Below are 5,897 nucleotides of genomic sequence, written 5' to 3'. Positions count from 1 at the left end.
AATATTTATATAGAAAAGAAAGATTCTTACCTAAAAGCTGTTTAGGAAAGCAAAAATAGTTTTAATACTTTGTGACAGTACTTTGTGATATTTAGAAATCCTGTGATCCAGAAAACCACAAATGTACATTCCCAAGAGAAGAGTTCACACTAGACATAATACCTTATTGATTTTCATAGAAACTTTATTAGTAATATGCAGATTATAGAAACAAATATCTACTGAGACAACAAGTAAGCAAAATTATGTATTCAAATACATACTGAAGAGCAATACCTAAGAAAAATATTATGATAGTATTTACAATCAAAGTAGCCAGCATCCAAAAGATAATGTGGTAGGCTATGGATGCTGCTCAATGCTGGCATGTGCATGACCCTTGATTCCAACACTGCAAAAATAAAATAAAGTTAAATAAAATGTAATTATGCAGTTTAACGCTTTGTATGAAGCTCAAGGCTAGGCAAACCAAGCCTGCCAGGATCAGAGTGAGGAGAGCAGGTATTTCCAGCAAAAGAATTAATTTACTGAGAATTTTACTGGGAAAGAACAGCTGGGAACATTCTGAAATGATAGAAATTGTCAACTCTAAGTCTAAGTGATGCTGTTAGCTACATATACTGAGGGGGAAATCTGCTGAACACTTGATACTCATGTGCTTTTCATCACACTTCAATTTTAAAGGGAATGGACCCAAACTGATAGGTCATTAAAAGAAAAAGAAAAAGAAAAAGGAAAAGAAAGAAAGAAAAAGCTGGCAAAGATTTGGAAGAAAGGAACCTGTATTCACTTCTTGGTGGGAAGATAAATTAGTTGAGGTACTACAGAAACAATATAGAAATACCTTGAAAACTTAAATTAGAATTATTTATGGTACAACTATATCACTTCAAGACCTAAAGGAATCAGAGTCTGCACACAATAGAGATGCTTACACATGCGTGTCCCTTACAATTCACAAGAGCAAAGTTATAGAATCACCTTTGTCTCCTATAAATAGATGGTTGGATAAAGAAAACTTGGTATCTAAAGCTCTGTACACCACTTGAAAGAACACAGATACCTGGTTCTAGGTTTCATTGTTCTGATTCATTCTCATGCTTCAAGTATCTTAAAAACATTCCAAGGATTAATCTATGCAAAATTTAATGACATCACTGAAAATGCAATCAGATTTGTTTATATGAAAACACCAGTGATAAGCTTAAAGAGGTGGAACTGGCTGTGGAAAGGGTAGGACAAGAAAACAGACTAAAAGAAAGTAGAATAAATGTTATTGGAATTCAAGAGCCTGTATTTCAGTGCCAGCTCAAGTACAGGGAGCATGTACATCTGTAGGTGCCCTGTAAAACCTTTAGAAATCACAGTGTGCAGCACCTTATATGAAATAGTTACATTAGGTTACTTTTTTTTTTAATTATTATTTTCTTTATTTACATTTCAAATGCTATCCCGAAAGTTTCCCATACCCCTCCCCCCACCTCTGTTCCCCTACCCACCCACTCCCACTACTTGGCCCAGGCCTTGCCTTGTGCATTAGGTTACTTTTAAGGTATATTTTATCATTATGAAAACAATATCTACAAAAGGAAGAATAATTGAGACAGGTGACTAGGCAAATTTAAATATTCTTAAAAACAAGATTTTGTTTTCCTATTGTTATAACACTGCCTTTTATTTCCTATATTAAGAAATAATAGTTTTTTAAATCTTAATAGAGCTTTAGGTATTATTTCTAAAGTGCTTTTAAGAGAAATTTTTTCTGCTCAAGGTTTTCTTCAGAGCAATTTTGACATCCTTATTCCTCAGGCTATAGATTAATGGATTGAACATGGGCACTACAGCAGTATAGAAAAGAGAGGACACTTTTCCCTGATCCAGAGGCAAACTAGAAGGTGGTTTGAGGTACATAAAAGCTCCTGACCCAAAAAAGAGAGACACTACAATAATATGGGACGTACATGTACTAAAAAGGCTTTCGACCTTCCTTCTTTAGAACTAATGTGGAGAATGCTAGAGAGGATGAAACCATAAGATATAAAAATGGTAACAATGGGCACTCCAATGCCAATGGTCACAACAATAAAAACCACCAACAAATTGATGTAAGAGCTATTACAGGACAGCTCAAGGAGGGGAATTATGTCACACATATAATGGTTAATGATGTTGTCAGCACAGAAGTTTATAAACTGTAGGTTTCCCATATGGGCCACAGCCCCCAAAACTCCCATCCCATAGACACCTGACAAAAGGTATGAACACACCTGGGGAGACATAGTGACACTATACAACAGTGGTTTACAGATAGCAATATAGCGGTCATATGCCATTGCTGACAGGATGTAGGACTCAGAAAAGACAAAGAAGCAGAAGAAGAAAAATTGTGTCATACACCCTGCGTAGGAGATGATGTTCTTCCTCAGAACAAACCCCACCAGCATTTTAGGGGTGAGTGTGGTGGAGTAACTGAAATCTATGAAGGACAAATTGAAGAGGAAAAAGTACATGGGAATATGCAGGTGAGAGTTTAGCCCTATCAGTGTGATCAAGCCCAGGTTCCCCACCATGGTGACAATGTAGAAACCTAGAAACAGGAAGAAGAGTGGGATCTGGAGTTCAGGCTGGTCTGTTAATCCAACAAGGATGAACTCTGCCACTGAGGAGGTGTTTGCTGCAGCCATTCTCCTCCAGGAGTGTCTGTGAAGGGGGGAAGAGTCATTAGGGGAGAGGAATAGTCACACACCACAGAAGTGCATGGAAGCCAAAGGAGCAGGGAGAATAAAAGAACAAAAACATTTCCTGACAGTTAACTATGGGACAAACGCTTTCTAAACACTGCTATTATCCTGATTATACAGGTGAGGACCTTATGGAACTAGCAGGAAGTCATAATGCTCCAGAGTCACTAAAGCACAGGAAATACAACCACCGGGCTCCTAAGGGAGACCCTTTAACTGCTCTGGAGAAGAACTGCTGTGGGGCAGACAGATACTCACAGGTTCAGCTTGGAGCCTCACTCTACTGCCTCCTGTCCATCTTGTAGGTGATGGTGAGGGAAATTGTCTAGAGGAAAGAAAAATGACAGTGTGTGGTAACAACAGCTCTACCTCTGCTTCTCCACATTTACAACCAAAGCTCCTAATTTATCTTGGTTCTCATGCAGAATTAGATGTAGAGCTTGCTGCTTGGTTGTGCATTTGCCATGAGACTCCTTGACAGTTGCTAGGAAAGGCATAGCATCCTTCTCTAGCACCGTGATCAACAAAGAGCTGTGCCTTTTGTTGGAAATCTCAGTGAGCATATCTCAGAGGCTCCCACAAGACCATTGCCCCAGAGTCTACCTTCCTAAGGAAATATTCATTACAGCCCTGTTAATGCTTCATGCGGCTTTCAATGAATCTTTTGCTTAAACTACATCTTTTGAAAACATTATTTAAAAACAAAACATTAAAGTGGAAATAATTTTTACCACCTAGTATAGAGCACCTACTATTTACTAAGCACTGTGCCTAGCATCACACAATAACAATGGACAAATAATCCTGCCTCATTTACTACTTATATCAACCTAATACATAAGTATTTTTTTAGGGACAGAGTTATATTTTCATGTAAATGTTTTGCTTTAGTGTAGAAGTGATAAGAAATGGACTTAAGACAAATAATTATGACTATGTGCAGTTAAATGAGATAGACACCATGTCAGCACTAATTTATGAAACCTACTCTTGTATGAGATGGGAAGCTAAAGTGTTCTGCTTAGAAATACACAGAGGTTAATTGACTGTAAAAAGCATGCATTGTTCTGTATGATAGATATTCTTTTTAATTAATTAATTAAAAATCCAGCTGTTGCCCCCTCCCAGTACCCAGTCCACAATTCCTCACCACATTCCTCCTCCTCCCCCCACCATTCCCAAGAGGATGCTCCCCCACCACCAGGCCTCCCCCTTCCCTGGAACCTCAAGTCTCAAAAGAACTCAGCTGTACTTAACTATCACACAGTGATTATATACTTCAAAGCATCAATAAGTATGTACTGCATCTCTTGATTTATAAATGAGAAATCTCACTTCAAAATTTTGAGTCCACTCTGATCTCACCAACTCTAATATCCACAGTTTCAATTATTTCCTCCACTGTCTTCCTGTCTCTGAAGCACTGTCTTTAATTACAAGGATCCAGAGACCAGAGAGAGGGAGAGAGAGAGAGAGAGAGAGAGAGAGAGAGAGAGAGAGAGAGAGATGTTTAAACAGCCATTTTATAGACTTGGTAGTTTTCCATTTTTAAAAGATTTATTTATTTATTTAATGTATATGATTACACTGTAGCTGTCTTCATACACACCAGAAGAGGGCATCGGATCCTATTACAGATGGTTGTGGTTGCTAGGAATTAAACTCAGGACCTCTGGATGAGCAGCCAGTGCTCTTAACTGCTGAGTTATTTCTCCAGTCCCAAAAAGTCATTTTAAAGAAGGGTAAAAAGTGCTAGAGGCAAAAACAATCAACTAAGAGGCTGACAGATATCAGAAGAGGGTGGTCACTATTTCACTCATGTGACAAAAATCACTTGGCTACCTCCAAGCTAAAATATAAAGAAGCTTATTATTTCATTCAATTATCTGCTTGACCAGATTAATCTTAAAAACAAATGCTTTCCACATATCTATTTGTTAATGTCTGAAAGGCCAGGTTCTATTCCTACTTCTAGCAATAGGGAGTTGATGACTTTGACCCAGAATTGCACTGCACATCTGTTGTATCCCAGAAAGTTTTCTGAGCCACTTTTCAGGGGAGAATAATAAATTGTCTATTTACAGGACATTATTCAAATGCAAGAAATCTATTTTTTTTCTTCATGAAGAGGAAAAGTGTAAACCAGTCAAAGACATAGAAAGAGGAGAAAGATTCCAGTTTTAACTAAAATTATCTGACACCTGAACACAAGATTTGAGAAGTGTTTGAGGAAAGCAATTACTGGACTAGCACACCAACATTTACTGTGTGACACATGACCCTCTCCAAGGCATCACAACTTGCCAGGAAAGTTAAATAAAATAAATTAACTCAGAAAGTGACTCTAGGGGAGAAATTCCTGCATGTAGAAACAGCACAGATGAGTGGGAGACATTGAGGATTTAAGACAACTATGAGTCAACTCTATAGGTCACTCCCTGAGACTAACAAAACTTTTATTAAGATTTTGTGTAGATGGGAGTGCTCTGACCCCAGAACTCGGGTGTGATAGCCATTTTCTATCCAGGGTCACTCTCGGGATAGTTGACCCAGGAGAGGCACGGGCCACAGAAGCAACAGAGCTTCTTGGACAGGGTCCCTTCGGGCCTTCATGCTCAGCCAAGAGGTAGAGCTGAACTTCAGACCTCCATGTACCTTCCCAGCCAGAGGACTCAGGTGAGATCTCCATTTTCAATCTGGGGTCTCTCTGAGGCTGATCCACACAGGAGAGGTACAGGCTGCAGAAGCAACAGAGCTTCTTGGAAAGGGTCACTTTGGCCTTCATCCTCAGCCAGGAGTCAGAGCTGAACCTCAGATCTCTGTGAACCTCTCCAGCCAGAGGAGAGTTTGCCTCCTGGGAGTACTCCAATCCCCAGGACTCAAGAGAGAGCTGGTCTCCCAGGAGTGCTGACAGAGACTAAGAGCCTCACAGGAGGAACAAGCTCAAGCCAGAGACACCTAGAACATCTAACACCAGAGATTACCAGATGGCAAAAGGAAAATGTAAGAATCTTACTAAGAGAAACCAAGACTGCTCGGCATCATCAGAACCCAGTACTCCCATCATAGCAAGTCCTAGATACCCCAACACATCGAAAAAGCAAAATTCAGATTTCAAATTATATTTCCTGATGCTGGTAGAAGATTTTAAGAAGG

The 5,897-nt window shown here is 39.2% G+C and overlaps 1 pseudogene; it reads right to left on the bottom strand.

The window, feature by feature from the left end:
* Window positions 1-1,746: 1,746 nt before the first annotated feature.
* Window positions 1,747-2,690, bottom strand: LOC110328073 (annotated as a pseudogene).
* Between the last annotated feature and the right edge of the window lie 3,207 nt (window positions 2,691-5,897).

Source organism: Mus pahari, chromosome 10 (genome assembly GCF_900095145.1).
Source record: "Mus pahari chromosome 10, PAHARI_EIJ_v1.1, whole genome shotgun sequence".
Classification (NCBI taxonomy): Eukaryota; Metazoa; Chordata; class Mammalia; order Rodentia; family Muridae; genus Mus; species Mus pahari.
This window is presented reverse-complemented; position numbering and strand designations above follow the sequence as displayed.